Here is a 19,065-nt window from a genome sequence, read left to right as displayed (position 1 = left end):
CTCCAACTCTAGCCTATTAACCATTTCCTATCGCTACCTACACCCAGGGGCGTACATAGAGCATTTGGCACCCGGGGCGGACCCTTTGTTTGGCAACACACCACCCCCCCCACCCCCCCCCCCACACACACACACACCCTTAATTACACCCCCTCCCTCCCCTCCCTCCAGGAGCGGACTGACAACACTCGGGGCCCCCGGACCCAAAAAAAGGCATGGGCCCCTGCTAGGCTCTGCAGCTCGTCAATCTTCTGCCACGCTCCTAGTCCACCCAAATCCCACACACACAATAAACTAAATTTATATCTGTAAAAAAACACTTTAACATACGCAAATTTCTATGACCAATTATACTGGTATACAAGGAGTAAATATATACCACCACACAATAACTGGATAATACCGCCATACTGTATAAAACCATTATATACAGACCAGTATACTATAAAGAGTCTGTATACAATATAAGTGATTATATACAGGACCATATGGCGGTAGATATCAGCTATACACAGGATGTGTACACCATATAAGTGATTACAGTTACATTTTGGGACTCACAATTACGTCTTTTCTGATCAGCGGCGTCCTCTTTCCTTTTCTTCTCCGTCTGGATAAGACCGCCATGTGGATCTCTTAACATCTGCAGGAAAAACATGTCAGACTCTGCATATTTTCAGTGCCCTCCCCTCCTCTACACAATCTTCCCATCTATAGGCCCACAAACTGTAATAATGCCCTCCTTGGTGTCCTGCACAGTAAAAGGGCAGGTAGGTAGGTAGCCAGGTAACCCCCTCTTTCCCATAGGTATATGCAGAGTTACACCCCCCCCCCCCTCTTTCCCATAGGTATATGCAGAGCCACACCCCCCCCCCTCTTTCCCATAGGTATATGCAGAGCTACACCCCCCCCCCCTCTTTCCCATAGGTATATATAGGGCTGGGCGGTATACCGGTTCATATCGAATACCAAATTTTGGAGGTCCACAGGTTTGAGACCACTGCTGTACGCTGTATACCTATGCCTATGCCCGGGCTGCAAAAGATACAGAAAATAAACTTAACTCACCCACGTCGGCCGCACGCTGGGGACGGGAATGCCGGACAGCCATCAGCCTATCACTGGCCAGAGCAGTGCCCCGCCATGGCCAGTGATAGGCTGAGCCCACTGTCATGTATGAAGCCAGCTTCTTACATGACAGTGGGCTCAGCCTATCACTGGCAGGGGCGGGGCATCGCTCTGGCCGGTGATAGGCTGACGGCTGTCCGGCGTTTCCGTCCCCAGCGTGCGGCCGACGTGGGTGAGTTAAGTTTATTTTCTGTATCTTTTGCAACCCGGGCATAGGTATACAGCGTACAGCAGTGGTCTCCAACCTGCGGACCTCCAGCTGTTGCAAAACTACAACTCCCAGCATGCCCGGACAGTGAGTTCCATCGCCGGCGGCCCCCAACAAAGAGGAGGAGGGCAGTGCTTGACATATGTGAGTAGTACCCTGCTGGGCTGATCATTAATTGGGGGGAGCAGAACAGTGCTGGCGGGTCACATGATTTTGGGGGGGGGGAGTCGAACACCGCGCGTGGGTCACATGATAGGGGGGGGCAGAACAGCGCTGGCGGGTCACATGATTTTGGGGGGGGGGGAATACCGTTATATACTGTGGAACCGCCGTAAGTTAAAAAAAATACTGTGATACACATTTTTGGTCATACCGCCCAGCCCTAGGTATATGCAGAGCCCCCTCCTTCCCTATAGGTATATGCAGAGCGTCCCCCCTCCCCTATAGGTAAACGCAGAGCACCCCCCCTCTCCCCTATAAGTGAATGCAGAGCACCATCCCACTCTCCCCCACTTCCCTATAGGTAAATGCAGAGCACCCCCCCTCTCCCCCCTTCCCTATAGGTATATACAGAGCATCCCCCCTCCCTATAGGTATATGCAGAGCACCACCCTCTCCCCCCCTTCCCTATAGGTATATGCAGAGCACCCCCCCTCCCCCCCTTCCCTATAGGTAAATGCAGAGCACCCCCCCCTCTCCCCTATAGGTAAATGCAGAGCACCCCCCCTATCCCCCCCCTTCCCTATAGGTAAATGCAGAGCACCCCCCTCTCCCCCCTTCCCTATAGGTAAATGCAGAGCACCCCCCTCTCCCCCCTTCCCTATAGGTAAATGCAGAGCACCCCCCTCTCCCCCCTTCCCTATAGGTAAATGCAGAGCACCCCCCCTCTCCCCCCTTTCCTATAGATAAGTGCAGAGCACCCCCCTCTCCCCCCCCCCTTCGCCATAGGTAAATGCAGAGCACCCCCCTCCCTTATAGGTAAATACAGAGCACCCCCCCCCCTCTCCCCCCCTTCTCTATAGGTAAATGCAGAGCACCCCCCTCTACCCCCTTCCCTATAGGTAAATGCAGAGCACGCCCCCCCCCCCTTGGTACGCCACTGCCTACACCCCCCCCCCTGTCATGTGTTCCCTCCTCTCCCATGCTGTACATTCCAGGGGCTTTCTTTGTCTGTGCAACTTATAGAGTTATTACAACATTGGCCAATAAACGCCCAGAAAAGTCCCAGAAATCTTCAGAAATGTAGATTTTAGTTTCTCCATGAATAAAAGAAATAGACAATGTATTGGCCTTATAAAGCCTTTGACTTGAAAAAGTCATTTTCAGAAGCATTGTCTATTGATCACTTGAAGTCTGATGAAAATAGAAGTGGTTTGGAGATTTTGATTTGTACGGCAGTACTACCAATAATAAGTACCAATTGCTTCAAATAATTATCATATGTAGGTTATAATAAAGGTCTGCTTTGGAGCCACCTTAAATATTATCCTAACATTTTATGTTATTATCCTAATCACTCCCTTTATGAATAGGAATTTATTCAACAAAAAGCTAGCACAGCTGCAGGAAAATTCTGTCCACTGCTGTTAAGATTTATTATCATTGTTATTTCATCTTATAAAGGGAATATTTCCAATAATATTTCACAGAACTGCTTATAATTCCGTAACCTATTATACATAATATTAGTGTCTACTAGAAATGAGTGAACTTTTCAAAAGTTAGGTTAGCTGGGCTCTCTGAAAACTTGGAAAATGTTTGTTTGCAATAAAATAAGTGTATAACATGTGTAACACTGTCTAAAAAGCTGCAAAGACCTGTATAATACTGCTAAGTTCACCTAAGAATGTATTCAAGTAAAGGAGTTTAACTCCTTAAGGACGTAGGGCGTACCTCCGTGACCCCGCATCACACCGGGTCGGTCCCGGCTTCTAATCATAGCCGGGACCCTGGGCTAACAGCGTGCGGCATCGATCGTTGTGCCGCACGCTGTTAACCCTTCAGACGCGGCGATCAAAGTTGACCGCCGTGTCTGAAAACGAAAGTAAATGCTTCCCGGCAGCTCAGTCGGGCTGATCGGGACATCGCGATGTTCAGATCAGCTGGGACACATGGGGAAGGTCTCCTTACCTGAATCCGCGGCGTCCGATCGTCGATTGATTGCTCCAAGCCTGAGCTACAGGCTTGAGCAATCAAGCCCCTATCTCACTGATCCGTGCAAAACTATGGCTTTGCAGGGATCAGCATAGGAGATCAGTGTGTGCAGTGTTATAGGTCCCAATGGGAGCTAAAGCACTGCAAAAAAAAAGTAAAAAAAAAAGTTAACAAAGGTAATTTAACCCATTCCCTAATAAAAGTTTGAATCACCCCCCTTTTCCCATGAAAAAAAAACTATGTAAATAAAAATATTGCCACGTGCGGAAATGTCCGAACTATAAAAATATATCGTTAATTAAATTGCACGGTCAGTGGCGTGCACGCAAAAAAATTCCAAAGTCCAAAATAGTGTACTTTTGGTAACTTTTTACATCATGAAAAAATTAATAAAAAGTGAACAAAAAGTCCAATCAATACAAAATGGTACCGATAAAAACTTCAGAACATGGCGCAAAAAATGAGTCCTCATACCTGCCCGTACGCGGAAAAATAAAAAAGTTATAGGGGTTTGAAGATGAGAATTTTTAACAAATACATTTTCCTGCATGTAGTTATGATTTTTTTCCGAAGTACGACAATATCCAACCTATATAAGTAGGGTATCATTTTAACCGTATGGACTAACAGAATAAAGATAAGGTGTTATTTTTACCGATAAATGAACTGCGTAAAAACGGAAGTCCCCAAAAGTTACAAAATGAAATTTTTTTCTTCAATTTTGTCGCACAATAAATTTTTTTTCCTTTTCGCCGTGGATTTTTGGGTGAAATTACTAATGTCACTACAAAGTAGAATTGATGGCGCAAGAAATAAGCCATCATATGGAATTTTATGTGCAAAATTTAAAGCGTTATGATTTTTAGAATGTGATGAGGAAAAAATGAAAATGCAAAAATGGAAAAACCCGGCTAAGCTAAGCTAAGTTAAAGGGGTTCTCCCTTGTTTATACTGTTTTTTGTTATTATGTTTGTGTGTTATGTGTGTATAAGTATGTGTTTTTTTATGTGTGCTGTGATTATGTATATATGTATTTTCTTACTTTTTGTGAAGATCCGTAAGCTGGTCCCTTTTTCCACCAGCGGCTTGCTGTGTAACCTCGGCCTCCGCCATGTTGTGTTCAGTAAGTGGGATGTCGGGGGGTGTATTCTTGCTTCTGTCCTATCTTCTGACGTCCGAGGCAAATCTTTTCTTCCTGTTTCTTCCGTGGCTCAGCGACGAATCTGCGGCCTCTTCCGGCGCATGCGCAGGTAGTTTGTTAGTTTTTTTACCAATAAAGTTTTTTTTTTTGTCTAATTGACAAACTGTCTGCGCATGCGCGAGTACGCAAGTGCTACGCTAACAGCGTAGCGTACGTTAGGTCTACGCTAATAGCGTAGCTTCGCGCAAGCGCAGACAGTTTGTCAATTAGACAGAAAAAACTTTATTGGTAAAGAAAAACAAACAAACTACCTGCGCATGCGCCGGAAGAGGCCGCAGATTCGTCGCTGAGCCACGGAAGAAACAGAAAGAAAAGATTCACCTCGGACGTCAGAAACACACCCCCCTACATCCCACTTACCGAACACAACATGGCGGAGGCCGAGGTTACACAGCAAGCCGCTGGAAGAAAAAGGGGCCAGCTTCCGGATCTTCACAAAAGGTAAGAAAATACATATATACATAATCACAACACACATAAAAAAAACACATACTTATACACACATAACACACAAACATAATAACAAAAAACAGTATAAACAAGGGAGAACCCCTTTAATGACAAAGTTGCAGCGACAAGCGGTAACCCATGGTAACTTACAGCTTGTTTAAAAACACATTGCGCTAGTGGATTTTGTTTACTTTGTTACACCAAAATAAAGGTAAATAAAGTATCCTTGGTTGATGGCAAATGCCAATGGCTCTTTCTGAACTTTACAAAAATTATCTTTTTTTGGAAGTTGCAACAGGACTTGTGACCTTGTCTCAAAACAGTGAAGAACCTGTAGACAGAGAATGCTTTTGTAAATTTTCCCAAATTTTCCAAAATTCTTTCTTTTTGAGTGTTTCAACAGGATATTATCCCCTTAAGGACATGCACCATAAATGTACGACGCTGCTAAGAAGTACTTAGCGCACAGTGCCGTACATTTACAGCGCAGCTTTCCTGGATCGCTGCATCTCCGGACGTGGTGATTGGGCCAAGATGGCTGCTGTTATCTAACAGCAGCCACCCAGGCATATCGCCCAGGGGGGTCCAGGGGGGTCTGATCATCCTAAAGGATAGGAGCAAGGTGCAGGGGTGCCACCTCCACCTATCCCCTGTGATTTGGCGGTCAGGACTGACCGGCCAATCGCAGGGCAGGGGTGTTAAAGTTGAGATCCCCGCTCTGCCCACCCCTGGAAGTCCGGGCAGAGCGGGGGAAAGATGGTGGTGAGGGTTACTGGCCATTGTGGAAGGTGGGGCCGGGGGCAGACAGCAGGGGACCGGTGGCGGGGAGGAGCGGCGGCAGAAGAATGTAGGCGGTGGAGACAGAGGCAGCATCAAAATCTGGTAAGTGATCTTCACTGCTGCCTTGTAGTTTCACAATTACAACTCCACATGCCCAGACAGCCAAATGCTGTCTGGGCATGCTGGGAGTTGTAGTTTTGCAACATTTGGAGGGCTACAGTTTGGAACCACTGTATAGTGGTCTCTAAACTGTGCACTTCCAGATGTTGCAAAACTACAACTATCAACATGCCCAGACAGTCCAGGCATGCTGAGCATTGTAGTTCTGCAACATCTGGCCCTTCAGATGTTGTTGAACTACTACTCCCAGCATGCCTGGACTGTCTGGGCATGCTGGGAGTTGTAGTTTTGCAATATATGGAAGGGCACAGTTTAGAGACCACTATACAGTGGTGTCCAAACTGTAGCCCTCCAGATGTTGCAAAACTACAACTCCCAGCATGCCCAGACAGTCCAGGCATGCTGGGAGTTGTAGTTCAGCAACATCTGAAGGACCAGATGTTGCAGAACTACAACTCCCAGCATACTTGGGCAGTCTGGGCATGCTTGGAGTTAAAGTTTTGCAATATCTGGAGGGCCACAGTTTTGGAGACCACTACACAGTGGTCTTCAAACTGTTCTCCTCCAGTTGTTGCAAAACTACAACTCCCAGCATGCCCTTCAGCTGTCCGGGCATGCTGGGAGTCGTAGTTTTGCAACAACTTGTGGCACACTGGTTGGGAAACACTGCCTGTTTCCTAACTCAGTGTTTTCCAACCGTGTGCTCTGACAGACCATGTTTGCTGGGAGTTGTAGTTCTGCAACAGCTAAAGGTTTGCGAGTGCCCTGGCACAAGTGTGAGCTGCGGCAGCTGAAACTGGCTGTAAACCCCCGCCTGTATGAATGTACCATAAAAACACCACACTACACTACACCTACACTAAATAAAGGGTAAAAAAAACACTACATATACACAACATCCTTACACTGTAACACCCCTCCCCCCCAATTAAAAATGAAAGACGTCTGGCCATTGACCGTCCAGACATGCTGGGCGTTTTGCAACAGCTGGAGGCACCCTGTTTGGGGAACACTGCTGTACAGTACTTTTGGTGGAGGAGGAAACGCCATGCTTGCTTTCAGGTCCGTCCCTATGCAAATACCTAATTTAGTCCTCAAATGCGCATGGCGCTCTCACTTTGGAGCCCTGTCGTATTTCAAGGCAACAGTTTAGGGCCACATATGGGGTATTTCCGGACTCGGGAGAAATTGCGCTACAAACTTTGGGGGCTTTTTCTCCTTTTACCCCTTATAAAAAAGGTAAAGTTGGGGGCTACACCAGTATGTTAGTGTAAAAAAAATATTTTTTTACACTAGCATGCTGGTGTTGCCCCATACTTTTCATTTTCACAAGAGGTAAAAGGAAAAAAAGACCCCCAAATTTTTAAGACAATATACCCTGAGTACGGAAATACCCCCTATGTGGGTGTAAAGTGATCTGCGGGTGCACAACAAGGCTCAGGAGTGAGAGCGCACCATGTACATTTGAGGCCTAAATTGGTGAACATAACGTCAATTTGAGGTCACACCAGCATATTAGTGAAAAAAATCTAATTTTTCATTTTCCCGTCCAACTTTAACAAAAATTTGTTAAACACCTGTGGAGTGTTAAGGGTCACTATAGCCCATAGTTGGACGTGAAAATGAAAATTTAGATTTTTTTCACTAAAATGCTGGTGTTACCCCAAATTTTTCATTTTCACAAGGTTTAATAGGAAAAAAGGCCTGCAAAATTGGTAACATCATTTCTTCTGAGTATGGAAATGCCCCATATGTGGATGTAAAGTGTTCTGTGGGCGCACTACAGGGCTCAGAAGGGAAAGAGCGCCATTGGGCTTTTGGAGAGAGTATTTGGCTGGGATTGAAGGCCATGGCTGACATTTATCATTGTCTTTAGACAGTTTTTTGTGTCTACAAAAGGGGCAAAAAAAAGCGCAAGCAAGGTTTTTTTGCGCCTTATTTGCGCCTTTTGATTTACACATTTCTGTTGATTTTGAGTTGCAATCCACTGATTCTGGCAATACACATGATATGAAAGGGTTTTATGGCGCAAAGCCACTGAAAAGTCTCTAAAACGACACCAGCCCAGACTTAGCTTACCTTTTTGGTGTATGTGAAAAATGAAATTTCAGAAAATGTGACCTGCACAAAATCTATCAAATGCTCTGTGACCATGTAATAAATTTGGTCACATTTGGCTTTTTGAAAGCAAATTTTGCTCTCGGGGCATGCCGCATTTAGGAAGCCCCTATGGTGCCAGGACAGCAAAAAAAAAAACACATGGCATACCATTTTGGAAACTAGACCCCTCGGGGAACGTAACAAGGGGTAATGTGAACCTTAATACCCTACAGGTGTTTCACGACTTTTGCATATGTAAAAAAAAAAAATGCTTGTTTTCTCAAAAATTTTACATTTTTAAAAAGGGTAAAAGCAGAAAATACCCCCCAAAATTTGTAACACAATTTCTCCCGAGTACGGCGATACCCCATATGTGACCCTTAACTGTTGCCTTGAAATACGACAGGGCTCCAAAGTGAGAGCGCCATGCGCATTTGAGGCCTGAATTAGGGACTTGCATAGGGGTGGACATAGGGGTATTCTACGCCAGTGATTCCCAAACAGGGTGCCTCCAGCTGTTGCAAAACTCCCAGCATGCCTGGACAGTCAACGGCTGTCCGTCAATACTGGGAGTTGTTGTTTTGCAACAGCTGGAGGCTCCGTTCTGGAAACAGTGGCGTACCAGACGTTTTTCATTTTTATTGGGGAGGGGGGCTGTGTAGGGGTATGTGTATATGTAGTGTTTTTTACTTTTTATTTTATTTTGTGTTAGTGTAGTGTAGTGTTTTTAGGGTACAGTCGCACGGGCGGGGGTCCACAGTAGTTTCTCGCTGGCAGTTTGAGCTGCAGCAGAAAATTTGTGGCAGCTCAAACTTGCAGCCAGATACTGTAATCCTCCGCCCATGTGAGTGTACCCTGTACATTCACATTGGGGGGGGGGACATCCAGCTGTTGCATAACTACAACTCCCAGCATGCCCGTTGGCTGTCGTGACTGCTGAGAGTTGTAGTTTTGCAACAACTGTAGGCACACTGGTTATGTATCACTGAGTTTGTGACCTAACTCAGTGTTTCACAACCAGTGTGCATCCAGCTGTTGCAAAACTACAACTCCCAGCATGTACGGTGCATGGTGTACATTGACTGCTGAGAGTTGGAGTTTGCAACAGCTGGAGGCACACCGGTCGTGAAACACTGAGTTAGGTAAAAAAAAAAATTCTAAGTTTCACAACCAGTGTGCCTTCAGCTGTTACAAAACTACAACTCTCAGCAGTCACCGACAGCCAACGGGCATGCTGGGAGTTGTAGTTATGCAACCAGCAGATGCACCACTATAAGTCCCAGCATGCACTTTAGCTGTTTGTGCAAGCTGGGAGTTGTAGTTATACAACAGCTGAAGGTACACTTTTCCATAGAAAAAATGTGCCTCCAGCTGTTGCAAAACCATAAGTCCCAGCATGCCCATAAGGGAATGCTGGGAGTTGTGGTGGTCTGCCTCCTGCTGTTGCATGCCCTTTTTGCATGCTGGGAGCTGTTGCTAAGCAACAGCAGGAGGCTGTCACTCACCTCCAACGATCCAGCCACACAGGTCAGTCCCTCGTTGTCGCCGCCGCCGCCGCTGCTCCTGGGGCCCCGATCCCAACATTGACGCCGGGGATCGGGGTCCCCAGCACCCGGGGTGCACGTCCCGCACCCGCTCACGTCCTCCGGAAGAGGGGCGGAGCGGGAGTGACACCCACAGCAGGCGCCCTGATTGGTCGGCCGGTAATCCGGCCAACGAATCAGGGCGATCGTGAGGTGGCACCAGTGCCACCTTACCCCTGCAGGCTCTGGCTGTTCGGGGCCATCAGAGACGGCCCCGAACAGCCAGTAATTCCGGGTCACTGGAGACCCGATTGACCCGGAATCGCCGCAGATCGCTGGACTGAATTGTCCAGCGATCTGCGGCGATCGCCGACATGGGGGGGCATAATGACCCCCCTGGGCGATATGCCGGGATGCCTGCTGAACGATTTCAGCAGGCATCCGGCTCCGGTCCCCAACCGGCTAGCGGTGGGGACCGGAATTCCCACGGGCGTATGGATACGCCCTCGGTCCTTAAGGACTCGGAATGCAGGGCGTATCCATACGCCCTATGTCCTGAAGAGGTTAAGGCTCCCTTGTTTTGTTCCTTGAGGGGTGTAGTTTCCAAAATAGTATGCCATATGGTTTTTATTTAATTTTTGTTTTTGTTTGCTGTTCTGGCACCATGGGGGCTTTCGAAATGCGATAAGCCCCCCAAAAACCATTTCAGCAATATTCGCTCTCCAAAATCCCATTGTCGCTCTTTCCCTTCTGAGCCCTCTAGTGCACCCACAGAGCACTTCACATCCACACATGGGGAATTTCCTTACTCGAGAGAAATGGGGTTACAAATTTTTGGGGACATTTTCTCCTATTACCCCTTGAGAAAATGAAAAATTTGGTGTAACACCAGGATTTTAGTGAGAAAAAAAAATCACATTTTTAATTTTCACGTCCCACTTTTACAAAAGTTTGTTAATCACCTGTGGGATGTTAAAGCTCAATATACTCTTTGTTACGTTCCTTGAGGGGTGTAGTTTCCCAAATAGTGTGCCATGTGGTTTTATTTTTTTTGCTGTTCTGGCATCATGGGAGCTTCCTAAATGCGACATGCCCCCCAAAAACCATTTCAGCAAAATTTGCTTTCCAAAATCCCAATGTTGCTCCTTCCCTTCTGAGCCCTCTAGTGCACCCACAGAACACTTTACATCCACATGTGAGGTATTTCCTTACTCTAGAGAAATTAGGTTAAAAATTTGGGGGGGCTTTTTCTCCTTTACCCCTTGTAAAAATGAAAAAAATGGGTCTACAAGAACGTGATCATTTGAATTTTCTTCTCAACTTTGCTGCTATTCCTGTAAAACACCTAAAGGATTCACAAACTTTATGAATGTCATTTTGAATAATTTGAGGGGTGCAATTTTTATCATGGGGTCCATTATGGGGTTATTTCTAACATAAAGACCCTCAAATTCACTTCAAAACTGAACTTGTACCTGAAAAATTCTGATTTTGAAACGTGTGAAAAATTGGAAAATTGCTGCTGAACTTTGAAGCCCTCTGATGTCCAAAAATAAAAACATGTCAACTTTATGATGCAAATATAAAGTAGACATATTGTATATGTGAATCAATATATAATTTATTTGGCGTGTCTATTTTCCTTACAAGCAGAGAGCTTCAACGTTAGAAATATGCAAAATGTTCAAATTTTTCATGAAATTTTGAAAGAACTTACTAAAGAAATAGTTTTTTAAAATGTTTAAAATTTAAAGAAATTTTACAGGATATTGAAGAACTTGTACAGGGTAAAGAAATCCCTTTTGTAAATTTTGTAAATTTGTAAAAAATAAAAATAAAAAAAATTAAAAAAAAATTCTTCCTTTTTTTAGGATCATGGTGGGTTGTCTATGCGTAGACCTGGCAGTACATCCATTTGGTGACAATCCGTTTGGCAGGAACAGCAGATTAGAAAAAAACATTGTCATCATGTACTCCAGGATAAAGACGCTGCTACTGCTCCTGCCTCTTGCATGGGGTAGTACTGGCAGAGAGGCATTGACTCAGTGGGGAGTAGAGAGTGGACCCCTGTTTAGCAGCTGTTTGTTGTTGGAAAGCTGTGGCAAGCTGGCTGTGTAACTTGTCCCTATAAAAATTCTAATTAGCCTCCTTCTCAGAAGGTGAAAACAATTATTCCATGCTGGCTTTATACCAAGGGTCTTAGAGTATGGATATTCAGTACTTTCTTTCCCTCATGCTCACATGCACACCGGAAAGCCCTCCCTTGCCTTGATGTGTTATCCGTCTTATCTCCTGGAATAAAGGAACTTTATTGCTGCAGAAATGGTGAGTTGCCGAGTCTCTTTTGCTCCTGTATCACATTGAATGTACTTCTATACTCGAAGCACCACCTGACTCTGCACCTGTGACGGCCGGCAGCCACGCCTGTACTCTTCCATTCACCGCTTGTTCACACACAGTAGTGCCAGACGCTGCTTCTCTGTTTCATCGACAGCAGGGATTCTTCGACTAGAGGTAGCTGTAGCCAGTGGACAGCAGGTAGTGGTGAACTAGTAACATAGTGAAAAATCTGGGTCACCTGCTCAAACACTTGTGCATGGAGCCACACCCGGCTTGATGCGTTTTGACCATTAAACAAAGAAGACAAAAGATCCAGCACACTTATTCTAGTCACAGTTTAAAGTAGAATGTTTTCAACACATGTGATCTTTGTTAAAAGATATACAGCCCAGAATGCATTGTGATTAAATATCCTAAGCAACAGGTGCAGTAATTGAAGACATCAAGTGCAGGCAATTAAAAAAAAAAAAAGTTTAGAAACTAATTCTGGAGCGCAACCCCAAGCACAAGTCCATATGTCCTGTAAATTTGTACAATGTGAACATAGTTCTACATAAACAGTGTCATTGTGGGTGTAAACTTTGCATATGTCAGTTATAGCATACAATACTGCCATACATGCAACTGAAAAACTATTATATCTCTGAAGACAGCACTAAATGAATGGACAAATGTGTCTAATCTAAATCTAATTTGAATGTTAGCTGAATATCTAATGCAAAGTTGCCACATGTCAGTAAATACACAGCTATGAGAATATTTTTCCATATAATTCCCTTTACTGCTATGGCACAGAAAATACATACCAATAAAATTTCCCTGATGAACGGAAAGAATAGGAATAGAAAAATAGAAACAATAAATAGATCAGTTTCTAATTATAAATTTTAGGCTACATAGAGAGTTAATAATGAATTAATAGTGGAGTAAGAGTTCTTTAGAGATATTTAACCCATTAGGTATTCTCATATTTATTGTATTTCCTGACATGTGGCATAGTGTCACAATTCCTAAACCTGGATATGCCTTACTTTCTTTTTGCAAAGACGGCACTGTGTCTGGTTTTCTGCATCTGGTAAGGTAGAAATTAAATTCAACAAGGCAGGATACTGTAAGGAGATAGGTGTGCACCACCTGACTGTGTCCTTTCTCTGCAAGGCTTTTTTTTTAACTCCTCCTTATTGTCCCCACCACTCCTCTAAGTATGAACTTCTTATCTCTGATCATGTGCTTCTTGATCCCCCCCAGCATATCCCCCGTGATGCCTTACAATCTCACTAGTGGTATGCTCATCCACTGCTTCGACCTCCACCACCACTTCAACACCCTCCAAAGGTTGTGTGTGACACAATTCCTCTTGGTTAATGTTTCCTTTGCTTAGCACTGTGGTGGGGAGGGGGGGGGGACAAAGGCAGAAATGATGAAATCAGCCATCTGGGATGGACATTTCCATCGTGCTATGTAAATGTAGACAATTAAGAATTCACTGACACCTGGTTCAACAACATATCCTCAGATTCTTCTTTCTGCTTCTGAAAAGAACTTGAACGTTGCTTGCTGATGTGGCTGCTACTTCCACCACCAGGCACCTGCTGTTGCCTTTGCTACCTGTACTGGTGCTGGTACTGCCACCTACATTCTAACTGGAGGAGGACATGAAAGGGGTACTCTGCCCTCTAACCCATCCAACAACTCCCTACAGACATCTTTTTTTTATTGAAGTTTGGATGTTTTTGGATTGATTTCTCACTCACCTACTAGTCAATTTTCACTCACAATGCTTTTAACTGTATAGTTACGTTAAAACTAGGTAGAAATTCTCTATGTTCAAATAAACCCATAAAATACAGATTACTGAGTCTTATATGGCTATTTCACATTTACTCTCAATGCCTTTATTCTGTATCTTTCATAAGTGAGTACACCCTTTACATTTTTGTCAATATTTTATTACATCTTTTTCTGTGACAACACTGAAGAAATGACACTCTGCTACAATGTAAAGTAGTGAGTGCACAGTCTGTAAACCATCAACACACACCCATTAATGTCAAGCATTGGAAACAAAAAAGAGTACACCCATAAGTGGAATTTTCCAAATTGGACCCAATTCGCCATTTTCCCTTCCCAGTGTCATGTGACTCGTTAGCGTTACGAGGTCTCAGGTGTGAATAAGGAGGAGGTTTCTTAAATTTGGTTATCACTCTTACACCTGCTAATACTCTCTGAGGATCTGAAAAAAAGAAATGTTGCTTTACATAAAGGTTGCCTAGGCTATAAGAGTATAAGACCCTGAAACTAAGCTGCAGCACGAAAAACCATACAGAAGTTTCACAGGACTGGTTCCACTCAGAATATGCCATGGTTTCAACAAAGAAATTAAGTGTACTTCCTCAGTGTCATATCCAGAGGTTGTCTTTAGGAAATATACATATCAGTTCTGCCAGCATTACTGCAGAGGTTGAAGGGTTGGGGTGGGGGTGTTGCACACTACATCAAATTGGTCTACATGACTTTCATCCTAGGAAAAAGCCTTTTCTCTGGGTGATGCACAAGAAATCCCGCAAACAATTTGCTGAAGGCAAGCAGAATAAGGACATAGATTTCTGGAACCATGTCCTGTGGTTCGATGAGACCAAGGTAATCGTCTTTTGGTTCAGATAAACATAGAAACATAGAATGTGTCGGCAGATAAGTGCCATTTGGCCCATCTAGTCTGCCCAATAATCTGATTATATATGAATCGTACTTGCCCTTACCTTATATGAAGGATAGCCTTCTACCTATCTTATATGAAGGATAGCCTTATGCCTATCCCATGCATGCTTAAACTCCTTCACTGTATTTGCAGCTACCACTTGTGCAGGAAGGCTATTCCATGCATCCACTATTCTGTCAGTAAAGTAATACATCCTGATATTACTTTTAAACCTTTGCCCCTCTAATTTAAAATCTAATTTAAAACTAAGTCCTTTTGTGTAGTTTTTCTTCTTTTAAATATGCTATCCTCCTTTACTGTGTTGATTCCCTTTGTGCATGTTAAAGTTTCATATCCCCTCTGTCTCTTCTTTCTTCCAAGCTATACATGTTAAGGTCCTTTAACCTTTCCTTTAACCACCCTTGGACTAGTTTAGTAGCTCTTCTCTGAACTCTCTCTAGAGTATATATTTCCTTCTGCAGATACGGCCTCCAGTACTGCACACAATACAAGTGAGGTCTCACCAGTGCTCTGTACAGCGGCATGGTGTCAAGTGTGTATGGCGGCAAGAGGTGAGGAGTAGAAAGACAAGTAAGTGTGTTTTGCCTACAGTCAAGGATGGGGGTAGGATTGTCATGATCTGGGGCTGCATGAGTGCTGTTGGCACTGGGGGATACAGTCCAATTTTCAGTTTTCAGGACCAAAAAGACTAGGATACCAGGGTTCATTTGACCCCTTGTGGCCATTGTTTTTAACAATGTTTTCATATCTTTAGCAATAACATTTCTTATAATGTATATTAGAAAAATACTTATAGGGGTATTCCGGGATCTAAGCTTTGGGTAGGGGATAAAATGTCTGATCGCGGGGGGCCCTCCTCTGGGACCCCCCGCAATCTCCCTGCAGCACCCACATTGTATGCAGGGCTGCGTCTCCAGTGTTGGAAACTTCCGGGCTTCTGAGACTGGAGACGTGCTGTAACATCACGCCCCCTCCATGATGTCACGCCACACCCCCTCCATTCATATCTATGGGAGGGGGCGTAACGGGCGTCATGCCCCCTCCCATAGACATGAATGGAGGGGCGTGGCATGACATCACAAAGGGGGCATGACATTACATAAAGTCTCCAGTCTCAGAAACCCAGAAGTTTCTGACACTGGAGACACAGCCCTGCAGACAATGCGGAGGATCCCAGCGGAGGCCCCCCACGATCACACATTTTATCCCCTATCCTCTGGATATATACAAAAATGTTAGATATTGTATTTCTACATATAGAAAAGCCATACTCCCTTATATTTTACAGTCTACAGCCTTCATAACAGCTCAGCCCTACTTGAGGATAGAATATGATGTTGGGACATGAGGACGGGATATGAGAATAAGCTATGAAGGTATGATACAAGAAAGGGATATGAGGATGACATATAAGGTAAGTATATGAGTTCAGGTCAAACTGGGTACTCTGCATATATATATATATATATATATATATATATATATATATACTGTCTATGGCATAAAGTTAGAGTTAAGTGGCAATTCTGGTGAATCCAGTGTAACAGAGCTGCAACTGTAATGTGAGTCCATCCATTTTCCATTTCTTCTTTTAAATATCCCAAACTGTGTGGTTGAGCAGCAAACAAAGTAACTCAGTACCTAATTTCCATGGCACCCTAGCATAGGGTACCAGGGAAAGAGTGTTGTTTTAACAAGTGTCCCAGCTTCTGTTCTGTAAGCAGTGAGGTCTAAAGTTGAAGTGCTATGCATCACCACTTAACCAATTACACTCACAGGGTTGGGCTCTCTTCTCCTGACTCAGGAAGTATAGGGTTGAATATGAATTGACTGTTGAATCTGAATTGAATTTAGCAGTTTGTTTGAGTAGGGCTCTGTTCACTTGTCGGAATGTCCGCACGGAAAATCTCTGTGCCAACATTCCGCAAACTGCAAGCACTGTCATGTCATGACCGCAGAACCACACAGGACAGCACAGGAATGCGTCGTAGACTTCCGTGCGGTGTCCGCGGAAAGAATGAGCAGGTTCATTCTTACTGCAGACACGGAAATCAGAATTTCCGTGCCAGAAACATCTGGCATGAAAATTCCGCCGTGTGCACAGTGCAGCAGAACCCACATTGAATTCAACAGGTGCAAACATTCCAAGCAGAATTCCGCACGGAAATTCCAACATGTGAACATGGCCTAAAACCTCCCAAAGTTTTTTTTTGTGTGTGTGTGGGGGGGGGGGGGGGGGCTCACTAGCTACTGGCATTCTGATAGATTTTTTACAGTCTAGAATGAACAATGGAACATGTCAGTGTTAAATATATAATTTGTAATTTTCTCCAGGCTTTCCTTTGTTTACAAATCTTAACCATCTCAGTAAAATTAGAGCAAACCATTTTTCTTTCTATAAAAATGACTAAACTACTTTTATTTAATAATTGGCGTGAGAAAGTTTTCCTGTATTTTCAGATTGGCACTGGCTAGATTCCAAGAGTCACAGTGCTTGAGGACTTTACACTTCTTAACTTTAACTCAAGCAAGTCGTTTTTGACTTTACTGCAGACTAATTCCCCAGTGGAACCAAGATAGTACTTGCAGTCAGGAACTTAGCCAAGGTCAAATAAGGAAAAGGATGCAGACAGGCAGAGTTTGCAGGTGTAATTATAGTTAAAGTCTACAGCTAGAATCATGACTAGACAGCATATTAGTCTAGGTGTTAGGGGACATGGCATTTAAGATAACCAACAGACAAAACCACAATACAGTCAAAACAGAGCAATGAATTACACATTGTAGAAGGTTATGGTAATAGTAATTAAATTGCCCAGTACTGTAAACTTAACAAACACCTTTCCTTTACAGGATTCAGGGATATGCTTTGAATACGTTTCTTCCATACCGCAGATCCCAAGCTGCCTCAAGTGCATACAAACTTATCCAGCCCCAAAAATGTGAGCTCAATATGTTGAGAGCTGGCTACAGTAGGTCTAGGCAGTTTGCCTAGAGCTGTGAACTATACATCATCACCAATGCATAAACATTGCAAATCACAGTAGTTTCTGTGGCATCCTACACTGTCAGTGCAGAGCACTACAAAAATGCAGGGACAGGGGTTCTAGTCCATGCACCACAGTGAGCTAGCACTGGGTTATAAAGCACTGGCTTACTGTATTCTGCATAGTCTCCCAGGGCAAGAAAGCAGAAGGGTGCCAGATTCTGGCACCATTCTGCTATTGCCCAGGATACTCTGTGGTAGTAAGCAGAGACAGCATTTTACCAAGGAGGGTATGGTATTTGTTTTGTCTTTAATTTTAAACGTATTTAATTATTATATATAAAATGGTCAACAACAGATATAAGGGTGGTTTTATCTTAAAGTTGTTTATTTCCTGGTGTTACGTGTGTGTGTTTTAATCTATAAATGGCCAAGTAATTGACATTCAATTACTAAGCAGGAGTAAGCATGGTTTAGTGTCCAACCATAAAACAGATAACAAACCCTTTCCCCCATATAAGTAGCCCAGTACCCACCACCAACAGGAGTACTTAGTTCAGCTTTGAGCACCTAAGATGAGCAGATTTGTTTTATGAGGGTTGAAAGAGCCACAATTCATAGCCCTTCTCACCCTGGTAATATTAAGCTGCTTCTCGGTCTGTATCTGGCTTTTTATCAATTTTTTTAAATAAATAATCAATTGTGTACCCCTGCTTTTTGATAAATGGCCAGGTACAATCAAGCAGCAGCCTAGTGTTGCCAGGGCTGGTGCAAGGATTTTTGGCGCCCTAGGCAAAATCCCAATTTGCCGAGCTCCCCCCCCCCCCCCCCCCCCAAACCCTTGGGAGCCTGGCCCTTGATCTAAAAAAAAACTATTTTTGTCTGATCTGCAAACATGGCCTTAGGTTGTGTCCCCCTATTTGTTTGTGAATAACACCCCATACAATGACTGAATAACAATGCCAGAACAGAACAGAACAATACCCCCATACAATGACTGAATATTACCCCATACCAGAACAGAACAATACCCCCATACAATGACTGAATATCACTGCCATACTATGACAGAACAATACCCCCATACAATGACTGATTATCACCGTTATATCAGAACCGAACAATACCCCCATACAATGACTGAATATCACCGCCATACCAGAACAGAACAATACAGTGATACTGTGACTGAATAACACTGCCATACCAGAACAGAACAATACCCCCATACAATGACTAAATAACACCACTATACCCAAACAGAACAATACACCAGAATACCAGAATAGAACAATAGCCCCCTACAATGACTGAATAACAATGCCATGCCAGAACAGAACAATACCCCCATACAAT

General features: G+C 44.0%; 1 long non-coding RNA gene across 1 annotated transcript in view; it reads left to right on the top strand.

Moving 5' to 3' along the window:
• LOC130272642 (uncharacterized) overlaps positions 1-17,783 on the top strand; it is a 29,989-nt gene extending 12,206 nt beyond the window's left edge. Inside the window, exons 3-4 of the long non-coding RNA XR_008843658.1 lie at positions 16,012-16,099; positions 17,577-17,783. This is a non-coding gene — a long non-coding RNA (uncharacterized LOC130272642). The remainder of the gene's footprint in view (positions 1-16,011; positions 16,100-17,576) is intronic.
• Positions 17,784-19,065: the final 1,282 nt, after the last annotated feature.

The sequence above is a fragment of the Hyla sarda genome, chromosome 5 (assembly GCF_029499605.1).
Source record: "Hyla sarda isolate aHylSar1 chromosome 5, aHylSar1.hap1, whole genome shotgun sequence".
Classification (NCBI taxonomy): Eukaryota; Metazoa; Chordata; class Amphibia; order Anura; family Hylidae; genus Hyla; species Hyla sarda.
The sequence above is the reverse complement of the archived record's forward strand: the minus strand, read 5'-3'. Positions and strand labels throughout refer to the sequence as shown.